Source organism: Chrysemys picta, chromosome 21 (assembly GCF_011386835.1).
Source record: "Chrysemys picta bellii isolate R12L10 chromosome 21, ASM1138683v2, whole genome shotgun sequence".
NCBI lineage: Eukaryota > Metazoa > Chordata > Testudines > Emydidae > Chrysemys > Chrysemys picta.
Window position 1 is genome coordinate 2,163,910 of NC_088811.1, and position 20,079 is coordinate 2,183,988.

The window sequence follows — 20,079 nt, forward strand, 5'->3', positions numbered from 1 at the left end:
AAAAAGAAGCACTGAAATGCCAAGGAAGCGGGGACAGGAGTCCACTGAGGAAAAAGGATGGTCTTGTGGGTAAGATGCTGGACTGGGACTTGGGAGATCCCAATTCCTGGTTCTTTAATAGACCCCCTGAGAGTCCTTGGAAAAGTTCATTCTGTTCAGATTTTCAAGTGACCTCAGCTCCTATTTCAGCCTTGTTTCGACGAGGACAAAGGTGTAATAGAATGTGGAGTGAAGACGTGTGAAAAGTCTATTTTAGACAAAGCGCTGGGGAGCCAAACTCTAACAGGAGCAGCTTAGCAGGAGTTCCAGTACACGCGGCCTTATCTATAGTAGGCTTTTCAAATGCATTAGTTTGAGAACACGTTAGCTAACACCACATTGTTTATCCTAGTCTAGGACGAGGCATTAATGGGAGCTACTGGGCACTAAGCCTTTCTGAAAATCTGGCTACCAGTCTCTCTCTGCCTGAACTGCAAAGTCCGCTCTAGCTATAGATAAACTAGGCAGCTGCCTAGAAAGGCAGATTTCTGGGAGCAGCCAGGCCAAATTCGAGTGGGTGGCATTATGATCTGGCGCACCCCAGGGAGGGGTGGTTTCAGTAGTGGGGTAGGAGAGGAGTGGCACACAGAAGTTTTGCATAGGGTGCCAGACTGCCTTGAGCCGCCTCTGCTGAGTTAGCTTCTCCATCTGTGATGGTGGTGAATTCATTAAAGAGGCACTCAGCTGCCGCGGCATGGAGGGTCCCCCGGAATCCTCTACATTAAAATTCAGCCCCCTGAACAGGCTATGATGTTATAATATCAAACCAGGAGTCCACGTCTGTCATTCTTTAAATGGTGTTTCAGAAATCAACCTTTTTAGTTAGAGAAACTATGCTTTTTTTAGTGGTTTACGTCGATTAAAAGAATCTGAACATGGGGCAGAGGGGAGCAGTGCAGTTTGAATAGAGATTTAAAGAACTGACACAGGGAAGATCTGCAGTAACAGATACATTCTCTCTATTGGAGGCTTTAAGTCTAATCCTTTCATACCACCTTCTCGCAAACAGACACCACAAAGTAGTGTGGTAGTTTCCTGGTAACTGAGATTTCTAGCCATGCCTCACTGTAAGCCTAGCAGCACAGCACGTGACTTAGTGACAAATCCATAATCCCTATCTCCCCCCCACATTTAACTCCACATTATTTAAAACCACATTAAAATACATTATGCTTCCTGGGTAGTTTATGCTTTGTTTTTATTTTTTATACTTGACAAATTTTTGCATTTTTAAATGATGCGACTACTGCTATTTATGCATTGCTAGCTAACAACCATTTTTCTATATAAGCTAAGTGTCACTAACCAGAAATTTGTCTGAGTCCACAGATCTTTGTGGTTACATAATTTATGCAGACTGACAAATGGTGGGATGTCAAGAAATCCAAAAATGTTTTGCAGCATTGGTGGGATTTGCAGAAGCATGACTTTTAACAGGTGGCAAGAAACCTGCCCTGCCTCTCTTTTTGAGCCGCTCAGAGAACCGCCCCAGTCCTGAAGGGCCTGTACACTTGGTACATGGACAACAGGGGCTGTGCGTGCGGATTAAAAAGTTAGAGAATAGTAACAGGACGGTTTCACAGCACAGCAAGTCAGAGCTGCTGCGTTCATGTACTCTACCATGCAGGTCTCTGAGCATCTCTAGGTAACTGAGGAAAAGATACAGGCACATCTTCACACAAAATTCAACTTTTTCAAAGTTCAATGCCCCAAAGATGGAACTCAAGATGCAGAGGCAGCTACAGAGGAGAAGTGAGCAAACCGGTAGGCAAGTGTCTCTGGGTCTCCTGATAGGGGGAATGTTTCCAGCTCAGTTCACCCTGCTTCTGCATGTCCCATCAGAACCGCATGAAAAGGTAGGAAGAATACTAAGGAGGAAAAAGCCCAAACACCTGACATTTAAAAGAATTTAATCTTTTACCAATGTGGTCAAAAACGGAGACATTAGGAACCTCCTAGCTGTGAAGCCTGCGGCTGACCTCTGAATCACAGTAGCTCTGCCCGTGACAGCAGTGTGCACTAAAAGTGACACTACAGCTCGGCAGGGACAGTTCTGGCGCTTAAGAAAGGACTGAGAGGGGAGAGGGGGAGCTATGGGAGAACAGAGAAAGTTGCTCTCATATAAAAAACTAACTTGAGAGAAGTTTTAAAACTCAGTTCCAGTGTGAAAACCTGACAAAACAGGGTCCTACAGCAGACCTTACAACACAAGAATTTGAAACTACACCCAGAATTAATGAAATCAAGTCTGTATCATCCATTCTCTTTCCCCAAGATGATCGCTTTATCAGTGTCACACTCTAAAATGCATACTCTCTTGAGGAGGAGAAAGTCTGGTTTGTTTCTCTTGGGGCTGAAGGGACTCCATGTCTCACAATGCACTTGGATCACAAACACTGCTTGTGTTAACCCATATGTCACCATTCACAACATGTGGGAGACTGGATGACATGACTGACCTGTCTTGCTGAGAAACGGGGAAAGGTACCCGATCAGATATTCAATTAGCCAAGCAATCCTGGGCAACCCCTGGTCTGCATGCCACTCCTGAACTGCACCAAGAGGCTAGGACGATCATCTTTGGGAAAATAAAGAGAAATGGAAGCTCTCAGCTATTCCTGGCAGGACAGTGCATCCTCACACAGTCCAGAGCTTCGCCACCACTTCCACTCCTCCTGCCTTTGCCAATTGGGGTTTAAACATATTCCTTATTATCGAAATGGAGAGAGTCAATAATACATATCAGGGTAGAAACATCACAGGTGTAAGCACATTGCCTTGATAGCTTTTCTGAAGCATAACAGGGTTCACTAGAGAAGTCTGAAAGCCGGGAACACCTGGCAGCTCAACTTGGAGAGCTCCTGATGCCTTCGGTGTTCCCTCTGCCCTCCTCCCCTGGCGTTCACTCTGTTCTTCGAGGCTCTGGATTCTAAAAGCAGAATTCAGGGGGATGCAGTTGTGCTGTCAGGATGCACCTCACACGCCAAGAAAAGCAGAAGCAGAGAGAAGAATGGTCAGTCACCTTTAATGGTGCTCTTCAGCAACAGGTGGTAACAACCAAAGGGCACTTATACAGCCCCTTACAACCCAGGCCTCCAAGGATCAAACTATGACAGGTTGCAGTATTACACAAATATCCCTTATTTACAGGGGGGGTGGGAGAAAGGTACTTTTCCATGAAATACATGCAAACCCTGCTCTAAGGGAAGGGAAAGTCTTTGCACAGCACCTGGGTGATTGGATTAACCCGTGCAAACACCTTTGCCCACACACATGCCATGTACAGATTAACATGCAGAAACGACTGGCCTAGAAAATGTTGTTAAGTATTTTGTTTGTGAAACGGAATATTTTTGTGAGTAGGTTCCCTCCCTTGCTGTATCCTCCTCTCCTCTTATATTAACTACACCGGCGCATTTGCAATCTTGAAATCAGTCAGCACCAGGACAAGAGCACCGGCTGCTGCTACTCTATGCGAGGCAGCAACATAAACCTCAATAGTGCAACGATAACACACGCACAAAATCCTTTGCAGTGGCAAAAGCAGTACAGTTTTATTTTAAATGGAGACCCCAAAATCTGGCAGTTTGGGAAATCCTTGCACTAAAGCCTCCTTGTTCTTGCCCACAATTTAGGATTTTTCTAATGTAAAAAAAGCTCTGCCACAATTCAAGTCCTAAGTATTTCAGAAGTCAATGGGTCAACATTAGCTCTTGGTTCATAAAGACTGTTCCAAAAACAGTAAATCTGAAACGTACCCCTGAAGATGGGTGGAGATTGCAACATATCAGGCACAAACAAAACTAAGTGTAAGAGCTTCTGCCACAGAGCTTTGAGGTCCTTCCAGATCACCCAAACCAGACCCTCTGGGTGATGTCTGCTGTCCAGCATCAGCAGCTGTTTTGAAAGACTTCGAACCTCAATATCCACCTAGGACCTCAGACCTAATCGAGAGGTGCATGGGGTTCGAGATTCGACATGTTCTTGATCACGCACCTATTTGGCTGCAGTGATCTACGTTACCCATACCTGCTCCACACACCTCATGACTGCAACACGTTCTACGTGGAGTGCCACCTGAAATCTATTTTGAAATGGACGCTGGTGCAGCACCCAGTGCCCTGCTTGTTACACAGGGACTCTCTGGGCGAGCTTAAAAGGCTGATCCATGAAACTCTAAATGGCCTGGGAGCTGGATCATCTCACTGGCTGAGCCATCATGAGAGGCACTGGCACCACAGCCAGAGGGAGCTGCCAACAGGGTGTCTTCCATCAAGACCCCCTGCCTTTGGAATTCGCTCAGACTTGGGCTTGCTCCAAATGCCGGCACTGCAGTGCAGTACCCGGAGGCGCTGCACTCAGCGGGCCCATCTCTTGAGCCTGCCTCATTTCAGGTGGAGCTAGTGGCCTCGCCGCACTTCCCAGGAGCACAGGGTAACCTCGGTATCCCAGCCAACGTGCCTCCTACTTACAGAAGCCATTCAACCGCCCAGGGCTGCAGGTGACCTATTGCTAAAGGCATTACTTCTGCAAGTCACCGTATTCCCATTCTGTAAAACCTTGAGAGGCTTCCAATATTCCCCGATGCCAAAAACAAATGCAGTGTGCTTAGAGCCCCCCCCCCCAATCTCTCCTCCTCCTTCTAGGGGAAGCAGGATGGGCTGGGAGAGGAAGGAAGAGGAGAAAAGGCTCAACACTGAGGGCAGATCTTCTGCTCTTTGACAGTACAGGCACACATGGGAAATTTGTCCTAAAGTTCTAACTACTAAATTTGGTAGCTGAAGCCAGAACAGGAACATGGGGAACACCTTGCAGGGGCATTCCTTCTGTAGAATCACTTTGTCCTTTGGTTTGCCGTCCTTTTGGGGGCAGCCAGCTCCTTAAATTTCTACTCTTGGATAGATATCAAAGATGACACACACCTGGGGAAGGTGGAGGAAAGACAGCCCAAGCAAGCTCCTGCATTCATGGGATTTGGCCTCTGAAAAGGCCACACATTCACACTACATTACACAACACCAAATGAGCAGGACAGCAAGCCCCTGCTCCAAAAGACAGCATTCACAAGCAGTCAGGTTAAAGTGATTGCACCAGGGAGAAACGCTGAAGCTGCTATAGTGGACTTCGATACTGAAGATGTCTCAGGTTCTTGCTTCTGGAATCCCACAACATACAAGTCACTTATCAGATCGCTACATACAACTTCATATGGATAAAGAGTGAGAACCAGACCCCAGAATCCCTTTTAAAAGCTCCCTGTTGGGGGTGGGCCTCACAGGAACCAGGGATGTAGTGTGTGGGGAGATGGTGGTGGGAAATAAATCCATTCACTCCCTGTCTAAGGCAGGCAATCCGAGTGCTGCACGGCACAATGCCCTGCCAGCTTCTACCACTATGATCTGGAGTTCGTAGGCTGCCACCATGGGCAAGGTGCAGCAATCAAGCTGATGCCTCCATAAAACACAGCCTCTGCTGCCCGCTAGCCACAAACATGGAGAGAATGAACCAAGTAGCCAACTCGCGCTGGCTTATCAGTGAACACACACCGCAGACCAAGCACCCACGACACGAGTATGGCCCCCCCACAGCCATACCATGGGCTGGTCCGGAAACGGCAGGATCTCTTCTTTCCTGATGAGGTACCACTGATGCTGCAGTGGTAACTGCCAGAGAAAGCGGAGAGATTTGGGGAAAGACGAGTTCGGAAGATAAACCAAGACCAAAACACAGAGGCTTCACTGCAGCAAGAGAGGAGCATGTACACAGGTGTGTAATGAGGAGGACCCCTCCACACACAGCCCATGAACAGCCCAGGGTGGGGGGGATGAGAGGACAAGGGAAAGCTCCCCCTTGCCTGGGAAGCTCCCTCCCCACCCACAACCCCTGCTGTGCGTCAGTACATCCAGGAGCAGATTTTCATCAGCTTGCCCATGAATGCAGTGCGTAAAGCCCCGCTGGAGCGTGACACTTTCTTGCTCCAAGTTTCAGCACGGAACTTAGGTTCTTTTTAATAAACCCTCTTTCAAAGCCAGAAGCCAAAAATGAGGCATGCCACTGAAGTACAAAGCCCTCCGTGGCAGAGCCGGGCTGCGCCGTGTGGGGTTAATTCCCAGACGTGGGCTCCATGGAAACACTGCAACTCCTCTTTGAACCTGCCATGCCCGTGCCCAGCCATGTTATCCTCCAGGCCCCACAGTACATTGCCTGGTGCCAAGAGGCAGCCCCATTTGCAATGGTTCACTCAAACGGTGCTTCACAAGGCATTCAACAATACAGCTCCCAGAGTCAATACAATACACCCCATGTTCACGTGCTCTACGGGATCTAACAACAAAAAGCTCTAATTATAGCCAAAATGAAGAGGGACATCACCACAAATGCGACTTAAGACAATTAAAGATACTGTCCAATACTTGTACCTGATATCGTGATGTTAGACATAACAGCCAATGTTACTATACCTTCCCTCCTCATGCAACGCAGGTTAGCGACAGAGAGCTTCCTTCCACACACTCCTCCATATGAACAACCTCCCAACCTCAGCCATTCCAAGTTCTCTCACCTTCTATCAGACCCCTCAAACCCAGGTCGTGATTTGTTTACCATGCTTCCCCTCTATACCTGAGCAGTTCTTTGTTACAGGACTAGGTAAAATGTCTTGCCAGGCATTAGCCAGCTTAAAATCTTCTGTGACACTGGACTCCTGGTTTCGATGAATTCATGAGCTGCTGTGGAAACGTCTATGCTCATGATCCATTCCAAAGAATAAACTAGTGAAGAACTGCACCTTCTTTATTTAGGGATTTCATTTACAACACAACTGTGGCAACTTGCCACTTTATTTTTTTGTGCGTTCTAAAGCTTAGGCAACCTTCATTGCTAACCTCCACAAATCATCACCAAATCCCACGATCGGATATGACATTTCAAAGAAGGGTTTTTTTATAGTAACATTTAAAAGTGACAACGATCTGAGCACAAAAGCAACACTGCCCATTATGCAACAGAGCACAGACAATTCCTTGATGTGCAGCTGTGGAAATACATGTCACTTTTTTTATTTTTTAATCTCTCAGTTAGGCTCCCTGCTGGAATGTATCTGCTAGAGAAGTACAAATGAAAATGCACAATGATATTGTATACAAAAGCCTTTTAGACCTTTCAAAGCGTGGATCACCTCAAAGCAATGCACCTACCTTGCCTTATGATCAGAGGACACAAAAATTCAACTCAAATTTTGAATGGATTTTTTTCCAGGAATGAAGATGTGCAATTGAAAAAAAAAATCAACTAAAAAACAAACTGGCAGAGAAGGAGGTTCTAAAGAACCTAGAAGACAGACAGTGTGAAGTACCAATCCACTGGGACTATGAGCAACCAAGACAGCTGGATGCAAATACAGGAGGTATTTTATTTTGTTATTTTTACCCCATTCCCTTTCACTCTCTGAAAAAAAAAGCAGCCAGTTAGTCTAGTCTCACGGCCAGGCGGAAATCCATTCAACGGAGCGCAGGCAGAAGTAAATAAAACCCTTTGCTATTACTGCAGCAAAAATATCTTACGCTGGTCTCAAATCCTGACTCGGCAAGTTTCACTCTGCCAGCCAATATTCACTAACTGTACTGACAAGTGCTTCAGACTGTGGATCAGAACACAACACTGCTTCATTTGTCCACTGTTAATGCACCAAGGCTGGGCTGTTTGGCACGAGAAGGAATTGTTTTTAACTGTGTAAGTGCTGCAGCAGAGCAACGACAATGATTCACAAGAACACTGTTCCATTTCCAGGTGTCACACAGGCTGATTTTATATACTGCCTCCACTGCGTTGCTACTCCCAGTACAATGCAGTTCTAACATTGGGATCTGCAGAGCTGGCAAAGCAGGTGATATGCACAGTAAATTTATGATTACCTAATTTAAATCACATCAAGTCCAGTAGCCAGGCTAGGACAGTGCCTTGAGAAGGTTTCTCAGCAAACTGGACCTATTGACACGTGCACAGCACCAGAGGAAGAGAAAGAAAAACACAGACCCAATTTACTCCCCAATTCAAAAGCAATTTAGGAGTTTTCAGTGCTACACTCCAGGGGTGACATTATACTATTTGTGGAAATGTTAATGAAGGATAGAACAATTACAGACGCTGCCCTTCTGCAGAGCCTTTTAGCCCAGCATCTCAAAGCCATTCACAACTATAAGTTAAGCCTCTCATCCTGCACTGGGAGGTTCTAACCCCAACTTTCAGGTGGAGACATTGAGACACAGAGAAGACACACAACTTGCCCAAGGCAATCCCTACACTAGCCGGGTCAGAAATAACCCAGGAGTCTCAGCTCCCTGTCCCCTGCTTTACCCACTGGACCACGCTGCACGTATTATAGGGTTCATCCTGGGGCTATCCCAAACAAACAAAACTTTTGTTAAGGTCACTACCGTTAGAATGCCCACTAGAGGAAAAGAAACCAGAACACCTGGGTCACCACAGTTAACACAAGCTGAGTATAGGAAGGCTCAGATAAGGTCACGTGGATAAAGAATCTAATACTACTTTTTAATAGTGCAAGAACCAAAAAGGGATCTGCATGAAAATATCTGCAGATGTCTCTCTGGCCAGTTCAGCAAGGAGAGCGACATGAGTCCCAGGCAATCTCAGCTGAAAAGGAAGGTTGTGAGCCGGAGTCTGCAGGCGGACAGGTGGGGAGGAAATCCTCCTGTTAAGACTCTCCCGGTCCCACCCAAAAAACAAAGAAAATTTCCATTCTGTGGAATCACTCCTGACTTATCCCGTGTAAGTAAGAAAAGTACCAGGCCCAAAGGTAGAGAGATTACACCACAGCCCCCAAACCTACCTAAACCTTCCAAAGCACCTGATGAACGGATCATATTCACCCACAGGCTGAACGTAGGTGTGCATAACGAACGCATGGCACGGCACCAGACTGCGTTGTTCTTCATCACTGGACCTAGCTCAGACTCAAGTGCCATAAGAATGCAAGAAAGCTGTAGGTTGCGTGGAGTGCAGTGCTATGGAACCGAGGGGAAGTCACCACCACCTGAAGTCTTTCTAAAAGATCTGCTCTAGCACAAAACAGAAGTGATGGGATTGATGCAGGAGCTGCGGGGTGGAGCTCTCCGGCCTGCGTGATGCAGGAGGCTGGACTTGATGACCATAACAGTCCCTTCTGGCCTGAAAATCTATGACTCTATGAATATTGTCGAAGAGCTCTCTGCATAAGCCAGCAAGCAAAACCTGATCCGAATCAGAAATGTCCACTTTGTTCTGGTCTGGGCTATCTTTTCAGATGTTAACAGAAGAACAACCCCCTCTCCCCACCCAAAAAACCAGCTCCTTGTGGTCTGAAGAAAAGTGAAAACAGGGCAACGTACACATTGTCTTCAGACTGACTTGCTTAGGTCTAATGAGAATAATGCTGTTGCTGACATTCTGAAGCCACCCCCAGGTCTGTATCTCAGTGAGCAAACTTGTCCACTCAGTAAGTGCTAAGGGCCAGACTTTTAGAAATATCCTGCAGAGAAATCCCACTAGCACCTGTCTACACCAGTAGGAAATCGGCCCCAAAGTGCCCCATACTGCCGCTGCTTTCTCAAAGACTCTACGAAAAGCACCTCCTATTCTAGCTAAGGCAGCTGTAGATACTGTACAGTGAGGCTTAGGCAACTCTTGTTTTGGCCTTGGCCCCATGCTTCCAAACTACACGTTTGCTGGTCCCTCCAGGAACTCCCCACTGCAGAAAACACCCCTCCAGCTGTGAGGGGCTGGATGGGGCCAGGAGCATTTGTCTTGGGAGTGATTGCGTGTGCAGGTTGCAACACTCATTGAGTTGGCTATCATAGGACCTAATCACATCAGCCACGCCATCAGGGGCTCGTTCACCTGCACATCTACCAATGTGATATACGCCATCATGTGCCAGCAATGCCCCTCTGCCACGTACATTCATAATCATAACATTCAAAAACCAGTGGGAGAACATTTTAACCTGTCTGGTCACTCAATGACAGACCTGCGGGTGGCAATTTTGCAACAGAAAAGCTTCAAAAACAGACTCCAACGAGAAACTGCTGAGCTGGAATTGATATGCAAACTAGATACAATCAACTTAAGCTTGAATAGAGACTGGGAAAGGCTGAGCCATTACAAACATTGAATCTATCTCCCCTTGTAAGTATTCTCACCCTCCTTATCAAACTGTCTGTACTGGGCTAGCTTGATTATCACTTCAAAAGTTTTTTTCTCTTACTTAATTGGCCTCTCAGAGTTGGTAAGACAACTCCCACCTTTTCATGCTCTCTGTATGTATATATATATCTCCTCAACATATGTTCCATTCTATGCATCCGAAGAAGTGGGCTGTAGCCCACAAAAGCTTATGCTCTAATAAATTTGTTAGTCTCTAAGGTGCCACAAGTACTCCTGTTCTTTCTATAATTAAAGGTGCAAACACAGCAAGTTCTTCTAATGGTGTATCTCCAGGGAGGTGGAGGGTCATTGGCTAACCCGGTAGGGTGGTTAGGGCACTGCACTGGGACTCAGGGCATCTGGATTCAATTTCTGACTCTGCCATCTGTAAAATGGGGATAATATTTCCTTCCCGCCCACGGTTTGTCTGTCTTGCCTATTTGGATTGCAGAGTCAGTCTCTTGCTATGTGTTTGTACAGCATGTAGAACAACAGGGCCCGGATCTCAGTTGGGTTCTCTACACACTAGTGTATTGCAGATAATAAATGGGTTAATTTCTCCATTTCATCAGAAGTCAGACAGTAGCATTGCATTGGGTAGGAACTGCCCTTTTCTTGTAAGAATAAATTCCCTCTGTGTTGTTCGGCTCTCCAAGCAGGTGACGAGATTGCCTCGTGGGCATTTCTCTTTAGAGGGAGACATTTAATAAAGATCCTGGCTCGCGGCGCATGCTAACTGTTAATTGGCTTTTACTTCCTTGCCATCTTGGAATGTTCTTCTCTGAGACATGTGGTTTGGAAGAGAATGGAAAGACATCCCTATAATTAAACCACACTTGCCCTCAAACAGACAGCCGTGCTATATTATTGTAACAGTGCAGCGATAATAATACTGATACGGCTGGAAATCTGATTTAACATTAAAACCAGTGGCCGGCACGAACACAAAAGGCCAGAACCTCTGAAGTGCTCAAGCCCATCAGCTCCTGCCCTTCTCAAGGGAGTTCTGGGCACTTCTCAAAATCTGGCTGCAGAGGCTGAATAAAACTTCTTAATGTTTGCAGTACTGCGGGGATGCTAGCAGCTGCAGAGAGGTGGTGGGATCTGGCAGACGGGGCAGTCAGGAGACCTGGTTCTGTTCTCAGCCCTGCCACAGATGCAGACCTACTCAGTGACCTTGGGCAAGTCACTTGTCATCTGTGTGCCTTTGTTTCCCCTCCCATCCGTTGTCTTGTTTGTGTCGATTTCTGAGGAACTTTCTCTCACTACGTGTTTGTACTGCACAGTAAGGTCTGCGGGCACTACAGTAATACAAACAACAACTTGTCAAGCACTCTCCTTTCCGAATGTACTTTGCCTCCTAGTGTTAAACCACCACCGAAAGATGACCCATCACTGTTGATAGTGGGGTGGGGGTGGGGGGGCGTATTTTGAACCCACTCCTGCAAAAATGAAATAAAAATATAAACCCTGTCAGAAATCTGGGGGGCGGGAGGGGGGGGCACGTGACCCCGCATCACCTGTACAAGAACTACTAGGGAGATTGTGTCTCTCTGCCTTTCAGTCTCTTTCCTTTGAGCATCTGATGGCACTTGGTGTACCCGGAGTTTCACTGCTGCCCTTGGAATCAGTTCCTCCAATTTGCGTGGTATTTCATTGGGCAACGACAGAAAGAAATCCATACGGCGGGCGGGGGGAAATCTGTAAAGCCACAAAAAGCTGCAAAGGAGTGACTTACAGCTGAGTGCGGTACCCCAAACTCTGAACTCTTTTTAAAAAAAATTATGTTTCAAGGAGATATGGTCAGTGAAGAGCTTGCAGCCCTATATTCCAGGACCTGGCAGCCTCACAGTTCTGCCCGTCCTCAGCACTGCCTAGCTAACTGTCTCTGGAGCACAGCCAGCTAACATACACTGGGGACCTCCTTGGGATTCTCGGTGGGCACCTGTTCCTCAGCAACACGATTAGAATCCCCGGGAGAATCCTAGGGACACACACACACAAAAGAACCTCTCACAGCTGCTCAACTGTAACTGCACTGCCAGGTGCTGCTATGATAAATACACAATTTAATTCCAATTGGGCTGAAAACCTGTATTCGGTTAGAAAAAGCCCAAGTCCTCTCTGTTCCTGGCTTCAGGGGTCACTGAGTTCAGATTACTTTTGTACAACAGCTGATATAGGATATATGAATGAAGAATCTCCCTATCAGGTCTGTGTGATGGCTCATCTCGTTTCTCCAACAGTGGTAAATCCAAAGTATATCAGAGGAAAATGCAAGAAACTCCATAAGGAACATCCTGCCTCTGGGAAGTTTCCTCCTAACCACAGGTAGCTATGGGTGTCTTATGCCCTGAAGCCTGAGGGTTTATATTAATCATATTGTTTTATCCCATCTAATGTTTCTGTAATTATTACCCATGTAACTGTCTAAGGCCTTGTCTACTCTAGAAAGGATTTGCCAGGACAGCTCTACTGGAAAACCCTCCTAGTGGAGATGGAACTTGTGCTGGCAAATTTTGCCAGTATGGTTTATTATACCAGTTCCATGAACAAAGTACGCCATACCGGCCTAAACACTTTTATGCTGGTATAACTACATCTACATTAAAGCTTCTGCCAGCATACCTATGTAAGGTAGGGGTGTGATTTTTTTCCCCACACTCCTAACCAACACAGCTATGCTGGCAAAACTTTTAAGTGTAGACCAGACCTCAAACTTTTTTGAATCCTGCTAAACTCTTGGCTTCCACAATATATTGTGACAATGAGTTCCACGGGTTAATTATACATGTAAAAAACCCTTTAAATTAAAGGGCAACACTTATAAAACTGATATTTTATTGGGTACCTTCTTAAGAACATAAGAAAGGCTGTACCAGGTCACACCAAAGGTCCATCTAGCCCAGTATCCTGTCTACCGACAGTGGCCAATGCCAGGTGCCCCAGAGGGAGTGAACCTAACAGGCAATGATCAAATGATCTCTCTCCTGCCGTCCATCTCCACCCTCTGACAGACAGAGGCGAAGGACACCATTCCTTACCCGTCCTGGCTAATAGCCATTAATGGACTTCACCACCATGAATTTATCCAGTTCTCTTTTAAACGCTGTTATAGTCCTAGCCTTCACAACCTCCTCAGGTAAGGAGTTCCACAAGTTGACTGTGCGCTGCGTGAAGAACTCCCTTTTATTTGTTTTAAACCTGCTACCTATTAATTTCATTTGATGACCCCTAGTTCTTGTATTATGGGAATAAGTAAATAACTTTTCCTTATCCACTTTCTCCAGATCACTCATGATTTTATAGACCTCTATCATATCCCCCCTTAGTCTCCTCTTTTCCAAGCTGAAGAGTCCTAGCCTCTTTAATCTCTCCTCATATGGGACCCGTTCCAAACCCTTAATCATTTTAGTTGCCCTTTTCTGAACCTTTTCTAGTGCCAGTATATCTTTTTTGAGATGCACCTCCTTGTTCCATCATTATAAAAAAGGGTAAATAGAAACTCCTGATTCACCTCTTCTATTCATTTTTAAATACACAGACCCACCTCTGTTGTGTCCCCTCTTATTTGCCTCCTCTCTAATCTTTGTAGTCCTAATCTTTTAATCACTTCTCATAAGGAAGTCTTTCCATGCCTCTAATTATTCTCACTGTCCTTCTCGGAACCCTTTTTTTTTTTTTTTTTTTTAATTTCCTCTCACTGTTGATGTGGGGTAAACAGAATAAGCAGAGTACTCAAAGTCAGGGCATACTATTAACTTATGTAAAGTTTCAGAATTATACTCTTCCTCCTTTGTTAATATAACCTGGCATCTTGTTTGCTGCTGCACATTGGCCTACGTTTTCATTGAGTTGTCCATCAAGGGAGATTCAGGTTAGATATCAGGAAAATCTTTCTAACCGTAAAAATGGTTAAGAACTGAAACACGTTACTTAAGGAGGTTGTGGAATTCCCATCGCTGGAGGTTTTTAAAAAAACAGGTTGGACAGACACCTGTCAGGAATGTCTAGGTTTACCTGGTCCTACATCAGAGCAAGGGGATGGACTAAACGACCTGTCAATGACCTTCCAGCCCTATATTTCTACGATTATATGAGGATTCCTGGATTTATAAGCAGCTTTTCTTTTAAGATCAAAACCCCTGAAGGTTAGAAGAGGATAATATACCACTGCAGTAAGGGCCAAGTTTTCAATACCAGGCAACTAAGGCCCAAAACCACAGAAGATAGCTACATTTCAAAAATTTGATCCTGAAGATTAGTTACTGCAGATGAAATGAACTTCAGTGTGTAACATTTAAACAAAACAGCAACATGCCTCCTGTCATCCTACCAGCTGCTGAACCAGGCTCAAATCTCATTTGGGATGTTGGAGATTTGCTCCCAGTCACTGCCTGTATCACAAGAAAGGCCACTTTCAACAACATGGTGGCCCACCGCAGATTTGAGTAAACTATACCAGCGGCACTCAACCTTTCCAGACTACTCTACCCCCTCCAGGAGTCTGATTTGTCTTGCGTGCCCCCAAGTTTCACCTCACTTAAAAACTACTTGCTTACAAAATCAGACATACAAATACAGAAGTGTCACAGCACACTGTTACTGAAAAACTGCTGGCTTTTCATTTTGACCATAGAATTATAAAAATAAATCACTTGGAATATAAATATTGTACTTACATTTTAGTGTTTAGTATACAGAGCAGTATAAACAAATAACTGCCTAGTTTTACAACAGGCTACATAAAAAGCACTAGCAAAGTCAGTACAAACTAAAATTCCATAGACAAATATCTAGAAGAGATGATGTACCCCCCTGGAAGACCTGTGTGTACCCCGAGGGGTACACATACCTCTGGTTGAAAATCACTGAACTATACCATTGTCTAATCTAGCTCTCCTCAGCCCCTGTAACGGGAGAGCCCAGGACAGTGTGTTGAGCAAACTGGGACAGTCAGTGAGGGATTCAACTTCCATTAGAGAGGGCACGTGAGCCGCAGAGTCACACTGAACCGACCTATCACTGGTCTCGGGTAATCTTCCAATGTGAATTTCCTACTGTGGGTTTGTCTAGCTCAGGGGCACCCAAACTTTGTCCAGTTGAGGGCTGCCTTGGCCAGGGGCACAACTACTTTACATTTAGTGGAACAGAGAGAACTGAATTGCTACTGAGACAACAGCTCCCCGTACGGAATATTGAATCCTGATCTCAGCAGCCTCCTCCCAGGTCAAGATGGAATCGAAGGACCTGCAGTCTCTAGCTTCGTATCAGAGAGGAGGGCAGCTGGAGGCTCCATTGCAGAACCTCAGGGGCCATGCTCTGACCACCGCAGATCTAGCAAAATCTTCCTTACAGCTTACCAAGGATAGATTAATTTTAGTTTCCAGCCCTGGAAATTAGAGTCAAGTACATCTTCCTAGAGCCAATTCCTAGAGCAGTGTCAGAGCTCTAGATTTGCTGACTGCAGCAGCATGTACATACCATGCTGCTCTGGGTTTAATTGGGATTTACCTTACAGAAAAATTTTTACAAGATAAGAGAGAAAGGCCCTGGAACACCCACATTCCCTTGCCATTGTCAGATGGATCTTCCCAGCCAGCATCCCGCCCTGGGGAATAAAATGCTTTAGGGTCACCATTTAGCAAGGTTTTTGAGAACCCTAAGCTTTCCCCCCAAAGTTTGGCTGTCACTAGGGCCTTCCTGTTGCTACAACTCCCCGGCACCTTTTTGCAGAGTTCAAGCACCTGACATGAGGATGACTCAGAGCTCAGAACCGAGAACTCTAGCATCACACATCTCAACTTGCCAAGGCCCCAACATAGAACACAATGTGTGACACAGACCCAAAATGAGGGACACAAAAGCAACTTAAAATGCTGTGTGATTCACCCTTCCGCGTAAACAACTCTGTGACCTCAGTCTCAAGAGTCTTTATTTCTGATGTAACAAACAAACAAACAAAAAACAAACACACACCACCATAAATCCACAATACAAGTGAGTGCATGCTGAGTGTGTGTGGAACAGAGGTAACTTTTGGACTAAAAGTCCTTGAAATGAGGGACATGCGAGCTCTATCCCCTGGTATCCTTCTGCCCCTCTGTCACAGAGTGGTTAGCAATTACCGACTACTCAGCTGTGAGAAGGGACCCAGCAGCAGATGGAGAAAGGATGCAGAAGTTATAAGAAGCTCTGCCCATATCATAAATATCTGCTGGTGGTTGAGGATCTGTTTCTAAAACACACACACACACACACACACACACACACACACACACACACACACACACACACACACACACACACACACCGTTCCTGCAGCTTGAAGGAAGCCTAAGGGGGAAAAATACCAAAAAAAGAGGGTTTGCATTGTTAGGGTGATAACTCTGTGTGCTATACAGATACCAGTGTGGAAAGGAGAGAGCCACGGAGAGATTATTAGGGGGAAAAATCTCTGCATTTGTCTCAGGCCCCTTTGCAGTTCCCTATTTCACTCTACAACTCTCGGATTTCCTTACTGTTTTAAAGGCTCCAGTTTTAGACATGTCCTTACTCTAAAATAGCCCCAGTTCCCATTTTTATTTAATATTTTGCTAAATTCATTTTAACTTAAGGAACTATAAATATCAAGAGATCACTGAACTGCTGAGTATACTAGCTTTCCCCCTCAACAGCAGAAATTTTAGATTACAGGGAATATAGAACAGGAGGGCTAATCAAACTAACAAAAAACCCAATAATTTTAAGGACTGTTTTGCCACCATCAGCAATACAGCTTTGTTTCTTCAGTAAACTTGCACAAACATATTGATTCATCAGATCTGATGTGTTTCAGTATTGTTCTGCCAATCTTCCTACCCACGTGCCTGTAAACAAGGAACTATATAAGAAGTGATGCCAGTCATCTTTCAAAATCAGCACCCTAGCATTTCAGATCCCAAATATTTCCGTAGCTACCCCACATTATGCAGAGTAAGCGTGTTCTTAGGTCAGTACAGTCAATCACACTATATTTTGTTTCCTACTAAACATAAGTTTAAAAAACATCAGACTGAACTCGACTTTCGGAGAAATAGTAAAGATGAGGTCCTTTCCTCTTATAATTATTAAGGATCACACGGCACTTCCCATTACTAACTGCATTGTCCGGGACAAATTCCAACTCAAGTAATTACATTCTGCTGGCTTAAATTTATCTCCATTTCATTTGGATAGTGCCCTCCTTCACTTCCTGTCCCAAGTTCCCATGGATTGCTGCTGCTGCGCCACCCCCACCCCAGCGCCACCTTTCACTGAATGCAGCTCAAACATTTCTCTTTTCTCGCTGCCCCACTGAAGCTCTGTATGCAGATTCTGTTCATGCTGCACAGCAAAGGCATTTCTTGTTAACCAGTGAGGAGTCACAGCTTGCCAAGAAGTTAAAACTGTCCATCTTTTAGCATAAACTCCTGACACCTGCTCCATCCAAGGCTCATGCCTGAGGATGCTGATTCATGCAGTGTCTAGGGCAAAAGAATATCCATCATACTCCTCTTAAACAGCAAGCTCAGGGTTGGCCCCAAGAGAAGAAGCCTTAATGGAAGATGCAGCAGAGGTGGTCAGTTTTTTTCTTGAGACAGTATTTTTCAAAATACGGTATGAGCATGCCAAGGAATAATCTGCATCAAGAACCCCCCACCTTCAGTTTGCTTTGTGGCAGATAATGAGCCACTTGTGTGCATGAACAGCAGCAGCAGGCTCTACAAAAGCCATTCGAACACCAGCTGGAAGAAGAGGGGGGACTCCATTTACACTTGCACTGTAAACGTAGAGTATTAGTCAACCATCAGATCCAGCTGAGCCAAAGCATCAAAAAGCCAGAGGAGGGAATAAAAAAAAACCACCACTTACCTCCTCCTCTGGTTTGCCTTGTTAACAAGAAAGACTATGATCAGCCTACGCTTCCTTCCCCATCCTGCCTGTCTGTAGTGTTTGCTGCAGAACCCTCCAGCATCCCAGCCCACACTCCCCTCTGCCTGAGACAAACTCCACGCTCTGTTAAGGGCCACGGGCTAACATGACTTACCAAAATTCCTCCCTATCTCTCTCTGTGCAGGGTCCAAGCACCTGACAACAGACGAATCCTGCAGAGTCCTATAATCAGCCACCCTATTACCCCAGTTACATACACAGCTGCCCTTCCGCTTGGGTGATCCTCCGAGTGGTACAGAACCATCACATCTCCCTGGTGGCACTTGGTGAGAATCTCTGTACGTGTATACATTACATCCTCGTTTCAGGGATCCAGGCCCCATTACTGGGATTCTGCATTTGCACAGCATGAGGAATTCTTACTGGGATTGTGTCGGCAACAGAACTGGAAGAGCAGCAGAAAGGGCTCCATTTCCATCCCCAGCCCGCAGTCCTTATCTGCATTGGCTGCATTTTCTTTCCCAACACCTCAGCCAGTTGGTTTGAATAGACTGGCAATATCCTATGCTACTGTTTGTTAAGGTGCAGCATAGAAATGCTTAATACAGTCATGCTTCTACTGCCTTACAGCAAGATACCGTACCAGTGTTAGCAGATACATGTTAGGCAGCGCATGCACCACATGAATGGTTTTTACTTGTATGGTATTAATAGAATATACATTACACATATGGATGTTGGGAAGTTATGTTAACGGAATATATTATGGTCTTCCCACAATTCTGCTCACCCACATCCAGTATCCCACAACCCTTTGCAAAGCTAAAGCCAGTGTGGCATTAGAAACGTGTCAAAGCAAAGATGGATGAATACCTTGTACCAAGTACAGTTAAAGATCATCAGCACTTGGAATCTAGCAGACAAAACAAGATATGGGAAACTATAGGGAGGCGCCAAGGACAAAGACGGCACAAACTAATGGGTTAAACTTAAATTTTAAGAGCCGTATGGGGACTTTGAGGTTGTAAACAATGACAACATAAATAGAAGTGGGTTTGAGGGCACACCTTTGATGCACACCTTCTGTGGAAGGTGCACATGCTGTGAGATAAGAATTGCTTCTGGGAAGGAGGGTATGTATGTCTTTTTTGTATTGTACTTTTATGTCTTTAGCAAATAAATTTGGCTAAGCTCGGTAAGTTGGTCTCTTGAACATACTTAATAATGAACCACAAGTGTAGTCAAATCAACTGGCTGTACTACTAATCAATACCAGCCTCTTTGAATATTCATGTCTTTGAACATGTTTAAAATTAGTGGAATTATTCTCCTTCAATTTGTTCTGCTGAAGACAGGGTCCTGTCCTGGCTACACATCTTTCACTTGGTTCACAGAGACTCAAGTATTTCTTTATTCAGTCACCCGGCTCCTGTTACTTTGGGACAACATCCATCCAAAATGCTCACATCCTCAGACACCGAACTCTTTTACAGTATTCCAATTCTCTCTCACTCTAAGCTGTAAGATCTCTCTCTCTCTCTCTCTGGGAAATAAAGTTTTCCTCCTTAAGCCAACTTGTACTGAAAGCACCTTCCCTAGTAAGAGATGTAGAATTAAACAGACTTAGTTTGTCAGTTTATCTTTCTGGATTGTTTTGAATGTGTTTTAAATGCTGGCAGCTGCTTGCTGAATTGAACAGGGACCCCATCTTTTCAAAGCAGGTCTAACCTACATTAGGGAATATGTCAGAAACTAGGAATTGTCCATTCCCCCTCCAAAATATGGCACAACATGTACTGATTTTCCATAAGGTAGTACCATTTTCCACCAGCAATTTACTTCATTTCATATGTCACATTCCATTAAACAAACAGCAAGGTTTGGGGGTTTTGCACAGTTTGCTTTTTACCAGGATAAGAACCC

General features: G+C 45.2%; 1 protein-coding gene across 7 annotated transcripts in view; it reads right to left on the minus strand.

Moving 5' to 3' along the window:
• The window catches only part of KCNAB2 (potassium voltage-gated channel subfamily A regulatory beta subunit 2), a 118,274-nt gene that overhangs the window by 86,208 nt on the left and 11,987 nt on the right, over positions 1-20,079 (minus strand). Inside the window, exon 1 of one of the 7 annotated variants that reach the window (XM_005298429.5) lies at positions 7,236-7,803. The exons of the other annotated variants lie outside the window; for them this stretch is intronic. The gene's annotated coding sequence lies outside the window, so the exon portion shown is untranslated. Of the gene's footprint in view, positions 1-7,235; positions 7,804-20,079 lie in introns of those variants that run through there. 7 annotated transcript variants of the gene reach the window in all.